We start from the raw sequence: 14,892 nt of genomic DNA, 5'->3' as shown, positions 1-14,892 counted from the left end.
GAAAGAGAAACATCGATTGGTTGTTTCTCACACCTGCCCCAAAAGGAACTGAACCTGCAACCTAGGCATGTGCCCTGCCCAGGAATCAAGTGTAGACCTTTCACTTTGCAGGATGATGCCCAACCAACTGAGCCACACCGGTCAGGGTTAATTAAGTATTCTTTCTGTCTTCTCATTTGAAAAGCTATAGGACGAACACCTGTAAGTTGACTTCTTCATTGTTATCTTATTTGAGTGGGTATATATTATCCATTAGGCAAGGTGGAGGTGGGGATAGGAAAAGGATATCTGTAGCATAATAGGACCTCATATTCCCCAGAAAACACTCAGATTTCTGATGGTTTTCTTAGTAGTTCATTTTCCCATGTTCATTATACATAGACATTTTACTAGTTATTACACTCCTTCAAAGTGGAGGTTGGGGGATGAGCCTTAGAGTCTAACTTGATCAATTCCAATAGACTAAAAATCTGGGCTGTTCTTCTGATTTTAAAATTAAAGCTTATTCAAATAGAATAACATTTTGTATTCAAATAATACAGAAATAAAATTTCAAAGGAAGAAAATTCTTCATGATCAAGTTTAAACTTAGGGATAGAGTAAAATCAGAGACCAAATGTTGAAGCACAAGCTTCAAGTCCCCTCACTTGCATAGGCCCCTCTGAAAACCCTGGGAGGGCCCTCATAGTATGTAGATAGAATCATTTGCTTTTATGAAATGTATACGTGTGAAGTGTTAACTCCGGGTAGTGAAGGCAGCTTCCTCTTTCTACCCTCACCTCCTCTTGTCATGTTTTCCGTTGAGTGGCACTGGGGTTGCCACAGGCCTTTTGGAGAATAGTCTGCAGAAATGTTGAGGTGGGGATCTCTTTATATTTAGGTCAAAGAGGTATATTTACATTGTTTACAGTCATATCGATGAGGGGCTATTTAGATAGCTGTTTTGGTGTAGCCATCACTCCTAGTATCACTCCTACAATCCACTGCTTTGACTCACCAATGTGATGACACAAAAGTGTAAGCCCAGATCTTGCAGAATAACCTGTGAGTGGGCTGAAGCTCCTACCACTGACAGGATGTAGGTGGTAGAGGACAAACATGGTTTCAAATATTCGGAGCTATAAGTCAGTCTGTGGAAAATTCTTCCAATCATCGGTCACACAAAATTGTAAGAGAATCACTCAGTTTTTATCAATGCCTCATCAAAACAGAAGTTCTTTGCTGCCAGAAATATACTTGATAATGTTTCGATACATTTAGAAATATTTTGGAAGTCTCTCAAAAGGGTATTTATCAGAATCACTGTGTTTATAGAACAAACATGTTTTATGTATCCCAACATATTACCAAATCACACCGGTATTTAGAAAAAATACACTTATAACTGATGTAAAAACAAAATACTGACATCAACAATGGCAACATAGAATTATAATATATTATTATAACAAGTTCACAGACTAGTTCTGTTCACTCAAACAGTAAGATTGTTCTTTGCACAAGACAGCTTGAGATGCCTTGAAATCGTACAGTGCACATGAAAGCTGGTAGAAGTTTCCCAAAATTTGACAACCAACCTAAGAACGCATGTGTATTTGCCAGTAAGAAATTGTAATGCTAAACTATCAGTAACTTTCAGTGACTTTTCTGAACTATCAATAATTAAAAACAATTTTGATCAAGGATGCTAGAAGAAAAAATTATTTTTATATTCTCTCTAAGGTCTGATATTATAATTATACTGGCACACAAAAGGATGACCAAGAAGTACGTAGTCAAAAATTATGGGGAAAAGTTCTTTAGAGGTCTGCTAGGCTATTAATACAAAAAGTTGTTTTTCTGGGTTTTTGATGTTTGTGCTTTTGTAGCTCTTTAAAATTTGTAAAATTTTTAATTTGCTGTATGTTTTTCCTCATTCTGAATAAATAACTTATTTGCATACCAAATTTAATCTTTTTCTTTCTAATGTAAGAACTGAATCCAACACTGGTAGGGGATAACTTTTTTATTTGTTTTGAAAAGGTGGCAATTTTACATGTTGACAAGGAAGTTTGACATCAAATGGCCGTATCAAAGCGCTCCGTCAATGCACCCCACTTTGAACCAGCCCTGTCCCAGGTGGAGGCCCTTCCGCCCGCACCACTGGCTCCAGCCTCACACTCACAAAATCAGTGAGGTTATACCTGTAGTTACCTGGGCTGAGCAGAAAGTAGAACTGAAAACTGCAGAACCGAAGGTGGAAGTTTCTCACAGAGTGCCCTTGTACATGTGACCTATTGTCAAACCACCTGCCCTGGGGTTCACTTTGAATTGATATTTAAAATAAATAATCATCTTATGGCTAGTTCAATTATAGCACACTGGATTCTTTTTCCTGTTAAAGGCATTGATTTGTTAAATGCAAAACATTTCAAACAGGCCACAGTCTCTGTAACCTTGCCTAGACCTCAGGAATGTTCTCCCACACCTCAGGCCTGGTCCTTGGGCCATGAAAACTGTGCTGGGCTTAATTCTTGGCATAAGTGTTTGGCACGTAGTAGGTCCTCAAACATGACTTTTTTCCTTCCCTCTTTCTTCTACTCTTTTTCTGTTGGGTATAAGGAAATGTTTACTAAAAGAAAACATACTTAACACATTCCAATCATACTACCAAACGACTGCCTTTGTCAAGCTGTCCGGTGCGACAGAGCCCAGGTCTCTGACAACATAGCACCTAGGAACTGTCTTCACACCTGGCATAATTTTTCATTGTTTCATACAACGCTGCAACTAATGGATCAACTGTGACAAACTAGAATAAAATGTATTTATCAAGATAAAGACATATGCTTAACTGAGAGATGACATATTTGAATGCTAGTCATCCTGTGGACAGAAAAATAGCAACTAATAATAATAAAAATAATAACTACACTAAATTGTGAACCTAGTTTGGTGTAGAGGACCCTTTGACATGCATTGCCTCATGAAATCCTTTCAACAATTTTGGAGGGTGGGTATAGCCTGTCCTAATTTTTGAGAGGACAATGTTGTGTGGGGGATTAAGTGACTGACCCAGGATATCCTGGCCAATGAGTGGATGGGCCAGAACTTAGATCCATGACTATATGACTTCTATGACTCCTGAACATTTATAGCATTTATATCAGTGGTTTTCAAGGACAACACCCCCCTTGTTGACAGGCCCGTTCTTCTCTTTAACTCTGCCGAGATGGAAGCCATTGTGCAAAAAACTTGGATGTTGGATAAAATGCTATCACTTCGGGAAGTCTCTGGTGGCCTCAGGGGATAAAAATAGAAAAACAAATGACAGAAAAGAGATGAAAGCTTTGAAACAAGAAAGAGCTTGGCATTTGGAAGAAAATAAAAGAAAGTGGGAGGCATGAGCCACGGGGAGGTAGGTAGGAATAAGATACTCATGGCCTCGCAAAAGATTGTATCTGTTTACTAAACACTTACATGGCAGTTTATATGTACCAGGCTCTATTTTAGTCCTCCCACCAGTTCTGTGAAGTAGAGCTTTTTACTGACCACATTTTTCAGATGGTAAAGCTGAGGCGGTGGGAGGTTAAGCAGCTTGCTGGGTGGAACTTGGCAGTCTGCCTCCTGAGTCTGCCAACCTGGAAGGTAGATGGAGGCAGTTTATTACGGAGCACCCGAAAGGAATGTCTCAGATCATTGTACACAAAGCCTGAAACACAGGGGTGGCCTGGAGATTGAAGATACAGAGTTATCAGTCATGATGGCTGCAATTGATGACTTCTGATCACTTTTAAATGTGTTTTACTCCGGCAGATTTAAAGATGATGTTGTTTCTTTCTGTTTCTATTCTCAATTCAGCCAAATTACTGCATGTGTTGTAGCTTTTGACTTTAAGGCCTCATGGTTTTCCATGAATTTTCTTGTGATGTATTGAAATCACAGCATTTGTTCATTCTTTTGCTTTATTGAAAATTTTTAATGAAAAAAATACTACTATTAAATAGTATAAATCTATAATAAAAAATAGTATTAAGCTATTAATCACCATTTTTAAAAGAATATATAAAATAAAGCAAAATACATGTACATTATTTTAAAAGTGATGCAATATAACTACTTAACAAATCCATGAATATAAAAATTTCATCTTATTCTGGATTTTAATGTTATATATCAATAAGGTTCACTGGCATAGTCCTGATGTTAGTGTACTGAAAAATTCCTGGCAATTTGGTTTTAAAATAATTCTTGCTTTAACTATTGGCAAAAAAACAAACTTTATTATGAATTAAAAGAGAAACATTAGTTTGCTTTTGCCAAGGTTCCTTTTGGTTTAGCGTTGTGCTAGAGAAATTGTGAGTGGCAATCAGCAAGAGGTGGTTCTAGCTCTGGGAGGGTTTGCAGTCCAGGGAAGCATCCACCATGTAAACAGCTGACCATAATACAGTAGGTGCCCAGCTCCAAGAGTCACAGATAAAATCCACTGGAATCAATGACCAGAGAGGGAAAAACTGTAGCTATTGGGAAACCCAATACCTATGCCCACTTCTTAGTTTGCATAAAATAATACTGCAGTAGTTAATACAGTCACTTAGAAAGATTACACATTAACTTCTGCAGTGTCTTAGAGTCACTCAAGTTTACAAACCGAATATACCTGGAGTTTAAGAATTTGAAAGAGATGTAATGAAATTTCACCACTGTGCCGATGTGGTTTTTCATTTTTCATCCTAGTTATCTGACTTCTTTGTTAATATTGTCTCTTTATTTTCAACATCTTTTTTTTTGTATTTTCTTTTGTAGTTAAGTCCTTGTCCTTTAAACCTAAATAAAGCAGTTCATGCCATCCTGCTACAAATAGGTCCTGAATCAGACTCCCAGTTGGAGAAGATGAACCAACCAAATGGCTTTCTCCTCTTACTCTTCCCATATTTAATCTGTGTTTATTTGATTGTGTGGCACCTGCACAGCTGCACGGAAGTATATGGTCTATTCATTGCTGCTCATGAAGAAAATTAAAAGCAGACATTACTGAGTTAGATAGAATTATAAAATCCACTTATGGGAACAGACTATTTCTTTGCCTAGGATTATTTAGAGGTTAATTTTTTAGTAGTACAATGGAATTATATGCTTAAATTGTTTTCACTTTTGTCTGTCAGCAGGATGATTATAAACACATCCAAGCATTATGAATTTTGTGCTGGCTATTTTCCCAACTCTACTATAATATATGTGAAAACTGGATGTTTGCTGGTAAAGATAATTTTGGATAGATTTTCTAATTTGGCCCACTAAACAACAGATTGAACTAAATGCTTAATTTAAATTTTGAAACAAAATCCTAGACTTTAATGCCTTTCCCTGCTAAAAATTGTCCCAAATATGTCCTGTAGTAAAATAATATGTCCTTTTCTGTTCCCATTATAGTTTCCTTGTCTCTTTAAAAAAACATAGCCCCTCCTACTGCTCTCTGTCCTCCATAATTTAGATTAGGGACATAGTTGTTTGCTAAGCCTCTGTCCTCATTTTCCTTTTTTTCAGAGAGCATTTTCCTTTTTTCCAGTTTGTTTTTCTCCTGATGAACCTTACCTGTATTGTTTCTAGCTTCGTGTGTGTGTGTGTGTGTGTGTGTGTGTGTGTGTGTGTGTTTATCCTTTAAGCTCTTTCTCCCCCTGGTATCATTAGCCCTGACCATGGATTAAGGACCAATCTTCCTTCTCTCATCCCAATTCTCTTACTATCTGCACTATGCTCACAGAATCTCTTCATTCTTAAGTGGAAAGTGGTAAAAAGTTTGATGGTCTTTGAGTTATATGTGACTGTGAATTAGTTAAGACTTTTTTTAAGTGACAAAAAATACAAATGGAAAGTGGGGGAGAGAGAGAGAGAGAGAGATAGAGAGAGAGAGAGAGAGAGATGCATCATTGGCTCATATGAAACAACTAGAGAAGTTTTGGATGGCCAGGATCCAGAGGTACAAATGACACAGCAGCTTCCTCCATGATGTATGCCCTGGGAAATTTAGCTAATACCTGGCAAATTCAATCCCAGCAGGAGACCTTCCCCCTCTGATATTCCAGTGCAAATTCTCAGATCAGTTCTTGATTAGACCAATTCAGATCAGTTGCCATCTCTGAGCCAATGATTGCTACTGAAGGCATGGAATATGTTAATTGGGCAAGCCTGGGTCAGGTGTCCATTCTTGGATTCTGGGAATGGAGATCAACCCCATCAGAACCTCAAGGTCTTAGGCAAGGAGGAGTGGTACCCACGTGAAGATCAGGGTGGTAGTACAGAAGTGGATTGGATATTGACCAGGCCAACACAACAGGTGTCCATCATGATCACCTTCCAAGGCACACTATGTTCCGTTCAGACCCCTGGTTTCTGTATTTGGGTTTTGAACTCTACCCACTTCAATAAAAATACTGTAGAATAAAGTGTTTTCATTTCATTTAATACTAATAGCAAATCATGACTGCAGAGTAATAGAGCAATGGTTTAAATTTTCTCACTTAAAGAAATGTGGCATAAATAAATATCTGCTATCTCTCTCTTTGTGGTTACTAACAATAGCTTGGAGCAATAAGGAAGGTTTGCGGGGAGTAGTTGATAGGGCTCCATTGCTGACCCCACATTCCTGAGGCCTGATATCTGTATACTGTTTGGTCTTTGAACTTGGCTTCACTCCCGGGCATACCTGATACTGTCCTGGCTCATCTCTGCCCGTGGAGGGCATGCTGGATACATCACGTGTTATACTCTGCCAATATAACTACAACACAATTCATTGCCTAATCTGTGTTGTATGACTTCCTAGTGATGTGGCTTTGCTCAGGACACTTCACTTAGCTGACCTTCATCTCCAATTGTACTTATTTGCTACTTCAAAGGGTGATCATAAGGAAGTTTTGAGTTGATGTGAAAGCGGCCTGGCATACAGACCGCAGCCAGTAAGTAGAGGTTATCCCTGGAAACATGTCCTCAAGGGACAAGATCTCTGCTTGCTCCTCCGGCTCCACCCTTTTAGAATTTTCTTCTGTTCAATTTCCTCCTTGTGTCTCCTTCATCTAGTCACATTTGGTGAAGCTTTTTCTTTTCTTGTGGGAAGAACACTTAACATGACATTGACCCTCTTAACAAAATTTTAAAATGTGTAACATATTATCATATGTTACTTTGTTGGTAAATTCTTCATGAATTTATTATAAGTTCTATTGAATTTACTGAGCACCTGCTATATGTCTAATAACCTTAGATTGTTAATCATTTAATCCTCCCAACAAAACTAGAGGTAGATAGTATTTATTGATTTTATTCAACAGATGGGGAAACTGAGTCTTTGAGGTCAGAATCAGACACCCTTGTTCTCATCTAGTGACTGGTCAGAAACTTCAGAATACAGAAGAATCACCTGCAACGTGTTCAAAGTACAGATTTCTGAAGCTCACCTTCAAAGGTTCTGATGTGAGGGCTCTGCCGTATGTCAAAGAAATATTCATTTGTAACAAGATGTCCAGGAGATTTCACAGGGGGCCCACAAACCACATGCCTTCATCAGGCTTTCAGATGACTGATTCCCCTTCCTGCGGTCTCTCACCTCTCCCAGCTTCTCTGGTGGGAGGAGAGAACTGCTCTTCTACCTGGAGGTTCTGGCATCTGCCCTGAGCCATCCTCTCCTGGTTTTCTGTTTGTTGTTGTTGTTGTTGTTGTTGTTGTTGTTGTTGTTTTCAGACAATTCCTGAATCTTTGGAACACTAAGCTAATCAGATCTCCCTTTGAGCCATTAGCACTTATGCTGAGAGTGCTTGTGTATTAGCCTTTTTCATATGAGTACCTGCTGTGCACTGTGCATGTAACAGGAGTTCCATAGATGTTTGTTGATTACTTTTGTATTGTGTGAATTTCCGTTTAGTCCTCTTCAGTTTGTATGTTCAGGTTTCCTCAACTACATAGTAAAATGCTTAAGAAAAGGGGATGACAGGTCTTCCATTGTTCGTTAGCTGAGCTCTCTCCATATTTTGTATGCTCCACAAAGACTGCTGACTCAGTTACAGCAGAAGATGCTTAATACATGTTTGCTTAATTAATTAACCATTCAAAGGTGTTGGTTACCACTATATTTTCATAGATGATGAGATTTTCATGGCTAGAAATCTTTTGAACATTTACACTTGGTTTTCCACCTTAAACATTCAGCAGGGAGGGAAACAATAACACAATTTTAGCCTCAGAGGTAAAATATTTAACTACTCAACCTTCTTTGTTTTTGCCTGAAGAAATGTTTAACCAAGATTCCTCAGGTTACAGTCAGATGGCCAAACTTTTAAAAACAAACACGTGGACAAAAATTTGCAGGCGGGATTTAGCTCAGATGCAACTGCTTATGGACTATGTCTCTACTTCTGTGTCTTTATGGGATCTTGAGCTCTTTCTAACACTTGGATCTGCCTGAACAAATGGTTTGTTCTTTGACACCAAAGTCCTTATCAAGGACAATTGTTGAGATCCTGGACATTCAGTTGGAGCACTGGGAGTTAGAAATGGAAGTATAAGACAAAATGCCTAATGTGTGACATGGTGACTACAGTTCATGAGACTATAATGCATAATTAAAATTTACTAAGAGAGTAAAATTTGAGTGTTCTCACTAAAAAAGAAGAATGGTAAATATGTGAAGTGATAGGTCCGTTAATTAATTTGATGGGAGGAAATCCTTTCACAATGTATATATGTATCAAATTATCACACTGTACACTTTAAATATCTTACAATTTTATTGGTCAGTTATACCTCAATAAAGCTGAAAAATAAAAAAAAAACTAAAAGTAAGCTCAAATGCCCGCCTTCAAGGAGGTTGCAATCTAATTGCGGTGACAGCAAATGTGTGTACCAGACAATTGAGAGTAAAAGGCTGTTCTTTTGTGTTTCCAGAATCTTGAAGACTATCTAGTTCAAACTTCTCAGTTTTCAGATAAAAAGGGTGGGAGTGATGTGGCAACGTCACAGAGAACGTTAAAGGCCTAGGCTGAACCAGAGCCCCGATCCCTGTTTCTGATTTATGGGTCCTTTCTAAACCTCAGTAAAACCTACACTTCTGGGAGAAAAACGTTTACATGTCACCAGAGCTCCAGCAACATGATGGAGATGGACAGGACCAAAAGGCCTGTCCAACCAGAGGGCTATTCATTATATCAAAGGGTGACTATTATGGGATTGCAGCCAGGAAGCTAATTAGCATGGGGATAGGTATGTGAGTCATAACAGTTTCAAGCCAGGAGGCAGAGGATAGGATTTAGAGTAGTGCTGGCCAGGAAAAATATAATGCAAGCCACAAGTGCAAGCCACATGTATAATTTTAAAATTTCTGGTAGCCACAGTAAAAAAGTAAGAAAAAACAGGTGACATTAATTTTAGTAATATATTTTATTTAACCCAATATGTCTAAATATTATTATTTTAACTTATAATTAATATGAAAAGTAAAGTATTTTACACTTGCTTTCACGTATTAAGTCTTTGAAATCCACTGCATATTTTATGCTGACAGCACGTGTCAAATGTTCCATAGCCACAAGTGGCTGGTGGCTTCTGTATTGGACAGCGTGGGTTTGGAGGATTCTCACTGATGAGAAGGGTTGGGGGAGGAGCAACATACCAAGTAGATTGTCTTGGTGTGAGGGCCTCTTAAAGAATGCTTCTCACACTTTCGAATGCAGAGAACTCCCCAAGGATATGACAAAAATGCTGGCTGTCATTCACTAGGTCCAGATTCTGCATTGCTAGCACGCTTCCAGGTGATGCTGGCCTGAGACCCACACTTTGAACAGCCAGGTAAATTTAGGAGATCAACTGCAGTAGGGAGAAAAAAACAGAAATAAGGAAGTTCTAAGTGGGCCAACCAGAATTTTATCAGCAAGGAAAATATCTTTCCTCACTGAGTTCCTTGTCCCATGAAATGGGCCAACTTCTACCAACACTTCTACTTTCTCACAAAAGCAGGGATGCTTCTGTTCTGTCTGGGCTGTGACTCAGGTGTGCTTCTGTGGGGGAAGAAGAAAGCACATGTTAGTAAAAATTTGTATTTCACATCATGAATGTGATATCTCTTTTCATTTACATAGGTCTGTTCAATGTATTTTAAAATCTTTTATAATTTGCTCCTTAAGGTCTTGAATATATTTTGATAGATTAATTTCTAAGTATTTTCCCCTCTGTAAAATTTATCATTTTTTTCTGTAGTAAACAATATTTTAGAAAACTATATATTTTTTCCTCAGTTTGTTGCTGGTTTCTAGAAATCTAATTAATTTTCATTTTATTTCTAGATAATCCACTAAACTTTCTTACTGATTCTCATAATTTATGTGAGAAATTTTATGGATTTTCCAAGACGACAATCATATCATCTATAATTAACACCAATCTTTTTTTCTTTCTGATCCTATTCTTCTATATTTTTTCCTTGTTCTGTTGCACTGTCTAGGTTGTTCAGTGCATTGCTAAATTGAGGTAAAAGTGGATATATTTATATTGGTTTTGAAGCTTAATATGTCATTTGTTGTATTTATATTTTATAGATGTTCTTTATTAATTTAAGAGTATTTTATTCTATTTCTGTTTTTTGAATCATAAAAATATATGCTAAATTTTATCAAATAATTTTTGCATCTATTGAGTTGATCTTTTCCCTCTTCTAAGCTTTTTAAAAAACATTTTTAAATATTATTTTTCAATTACAGTTTACATTCAATATCATTTTGTATTAATTCCAGGTGCACAGCATAGTGGTTAGACAATCATATACTTTACAAAGTGTTTCCCCCGGTATTTCCAGTCCCCACCTAGCACCATACATAGTTTCCCTTCTGAGCTATTAATGTGGTAAAATAATAGATTTTCTATCACTAAACCAACTTTTCATGTCTGGAGAAAACTCTACCTGGTTATTAAATATATTTTTTATACTTTGCCACATTTGGATGCTAATCTTTTGCTTAGAATTTTTATATGGTTTGTGTATTACTGGGATTAGCCTAGGGCACTCTTTTTTTAAAAAAATGCTTTCTTTATTTTGCTGTTACAGATATATTAGCCTCCTACAATGTGCTGGGGAGAGTTTTCTCTTTTGCCCTTCTTAAAAGAATTTATATATGTGTATAGTAATCTATTATTTGGAAATTGGAAGGAGCTTTCCTGTGAAGTTACCTAAGCCTGATATTTTCATTTTGGGAAGACATTTATCTACTAATTCAGTTTCTTTTTATAAAAAAGATTTTACTTATTTATTTATTTTAAGGAGAGGAGAAGGGAGGGAGAAAGAGGCAGAGAAACACTGATGTGTGAGAAAAATATTGGTCAGTTGCCTCTCACACACCCCCAACCAGGCCCCTGGCCACAACCCAGGCCTGTGCCTCAACCAGGAATCGAACCTGTGACCTTTAGGTTTGCTGGATGTTGCCCAACCCACTGAACCACACCAGTCAATTTCTTCCATTTTCATAGTATTATCCTTTTTTAAAAAATTTCCTCATAAGTTGGTTTTGGTGATTTCCATTTTAATAACTGAACCATTTCATCAACTTTAAACCTATTTTTAGCATAACTTTGTTCATTTCTTTTGTTATTAGTTTCCTGAAGAATCTACAGTTATGTCCCTGTTTTTATTCCTAAGATTATTCATTTAGAAATTCTTTTTTCTTGATCAATCCTGTCAGAATATTGTCAGTTTCATGAGTTCTTTAAAGCACTTTTTAACAAAGTTAAATAAAGTTTTACAATGTTTAACAAAGTTTTTAAAAATAAAAATTTTTCAACTTTGTTAATTTTTTCTGTTCTGCTTTGTTTTCTATTTCATTAATTTCTGTTGTCTTTACATTTTTACGTTACATTACACTTCAAAGAAAATGGTTTTCTTTGGCTTTATTTTAATTTTTTAGTCTCAATTTTTAGATATTTTTCTTTATATATAATTTAAGGTAATACATTTTTCTTTAGGTACCACTTTATCTTTGTCATGTAATTTTGTTTTCTAATTCCCATTGCTTTTTGTGCATTAGTCAGTGAATTATTTTAAAGTGTTTTAAAATTTCCAAATCTATTGCTTTATTAGCTATCTTTTTTGTAATTGTGCCTTATGTTATTGTCATTGTGGGAAGTGATATCAACCCTTTCATAATTTGTGAAAGCTTGCAATAGCATATGGACATATAAGATGTGCATACGAATTAATTTGTTCTCAAAATTTAGGTGAGTTAGTCTATAAAACTTGTTTCAAACCTTTACAATTTAACTTCTGCTTTTTGTATCAATTACTGAGAGGGTATATTAAAAATTACCTGTTGAACGATGGATTTGTCAAATTGCTTTGTTGTTTTGCCTATTTAAAAATATGGGGCGGGGGTGGAAACTAGAGGGAGGTGGGAAGGGCTGGGGTGGGCTGGGGTGGGGGTGAAAGGCAGAAAGCTGTACTTGAACAATTAAAATAAAAAATAAAAAAATACATTTTAAGGCTATATTATTAGTAAGTACAATGGTCAAATTAATTTCATGTTGTTGAACTTTTTATTGTAATGCAGCGACCTTTTCATTTAATCTTTAGTAATTCTTTTTGCCTTAAGTCTACTTTGCCTAATATCAATATAGCTACAGAAACCTTTTATGTGAAGATAATGGTTACCTTGCATATCTCCTTCCATCCTTTAAACAGATCTATGTTGTACTGTTTGTGAGTATCTCTGGTAAACAGTATTTATCTGGAATTCTTATTTTATCTAAGCTGATAAGCTTTTTCTTTGATCTGGAGAGTTTTAGTCTATTTATAATTATTTTCATTACTGATGCATTTGTATTTATTTTTGCTATATTCCTTACTCTTTTTTTCCACATTTTAAATGTTGTTTCTCCTTTCATTTCTCTTCTGTAGTATTTTTCTCTTTTTCTCATTCTATAGCCTCCTTCTATTAGGTTAGAGAAAATAATTTTTAATGTGTATCCATTTAGTAATCACTATATATAATCACACACACACACACACACATATATATATATAGTTTCTCTCTCTATAAAAATATATATATTTGATCCTCACCCAAGGACATTTTTTATTTTCATTGCTTCCAGAAAGAGAGTAAGAAGGAGAGAGAGAGAGAGAGAGGGAGAAAGGGAGAGAGAGAGAAACATCGATGTGAGACAGAGACATAGCTGATTGTCTCTGGTCTGCTCCCCAGCTGGGGATCAAACCGGTAACCTGTGTATGTGCTCTAACTGGGAATAGAACCCAGGACTCTTTGGTCTATGGGAAGAGACTCCATCCAACTGAACCATACAAGCCAGGGCTACCTTTGTTATTTTAATACACTCACTTAATTTACCAAAGCTTACAGACCATTAGGTTTTTCCCTCCTTCCAAATTAGGCAAAGATCTTAGAATACTTTAATCACCATCTTCCCAACTTATACTCTATTTTTGTAGTATATTTTAATTCTAACCCTGAAAGACAAATTTTTATTAGTGCTGTACACAGTGATAATGTAGAGCATTTCTCCTCAGCATTTCTCAACCTCAGCACTGTGAACATTTGGGCCAGATAAACCTGTTGCGAGGAGCCGTTCCGTGCATTGCAGGGTGTTCGGCAGCATGCCTAACCTCTACACAGTGGATGCAGACAGCACACTCCCCCACAAGCTGTCACAGATAAAAATGTCTTCCAGTTTGTCAAGTGCTGCCTGAGGGAGAAAAATCGCTCCAGGTTGAGAACCATTGATTTAGATCTCTCCACTTCTTTAACAATATCTTTTCTCAACATTCTGTCATGTCTCACACCTTCTGTTGTTTTCCTTCTGCCTAAAATAAGCAATGTAGAATTTTTTTTAGTAAAGTCCGTAGGGTACAAGGTAACAAATCTGTTTTCTCTTTCTTTGGTAATTCTGATAAAAGTCTTTTTTCCTTTGTTCTATAAAGATAATTTATTAAGTATAGACTTTTAGATTGAGGGTTATTTTCTTTTGGCCTTTTGGATAAATCATTCCATTGTTCAGTGACATGGTGGCTGTTGAGGAGAAAGGGCTAATTGTTATTCATTTTTAGATAATATTTCATTTCTCTATGGCTCATTTGAAGAAAAAATTTCATCTTTTGTATTAAGTATCATAATCATGAGTCTAGGAGTATATATCTTTTTCTTTTTGCTTGTGATTTGTTGGGATTTCTAAATCCAAGAACTTTCAACAGTTTTGGAAAATTCTCAGCTATTATATCTTTGAAAGTTGTTTATGCCCCATTCTTTCTGTAGTGTTTCTGGAAATTAGACACATATTACATTTTCTCATATTATCTTCTGTTTTCCCTTAAGTTTTCTTTTATATATTCCTTCTCCTGGCCTCTCATTTCTGTATTTTTTATATTTACCTTTCAATTTAGTAGTTATCGCCAGTGTAGTCTAAGACACTGTTTCCCCTCTGAACTGAACTTTTTACTTTTAGTTTTTTTTGTTTCTACTTGTTTCTTTGCAAGTGCCCTTGAAAACTTTTCAATTATTTCTTCATTCTATTTACATTTTACAGCCTCTCTTTTTTTATTTAAATATATTAAACAACATTCATCATTTTGTGATGATTACTGTATCTTTGTGTGTCGGATTTTGTTGTCTGTTGTATCTACTTGTGTTCTCTCATGGCACTTTGTTTCTTGGTGTGTTTTGACTTTTTGAAATATTGGGGATTCTGTGAGGCCTGGATCAATATTGATTTTTGATATACTTACTAGTCACATAGAGGTTACTGCCGATATGGGATCTTCAAATCAAATGTTCCATTTATGGTTTCTTTGGACCTGCATACATAGGTAACATTGATCTGAACACCCATGTGATGGAGAGCTTATGGTTATGAGTTTTTATGGGTGAT

The sequence above is a fragment of the Phyllostomus hastatus genome, unplaced genomic scaffold, assembly GCF_019186645.2.
Source record: "Phyllostomus hastatus isolate PE091 unplaced genomic scaffold, TTU_PhHast_1.1 phas_scaffold_501, whole genome shotgun sequence".
In the NCBI taxonomy this organism is placed as follows: Eukaryota; Metazoa; Chordata; class Mammalia; order Chiroptera; family Phyllostomidae; genus Phyllostomus; species Phyllostomus hastatus.
This window is presented reverse-complemented; position numbering follows the sequence as displayed.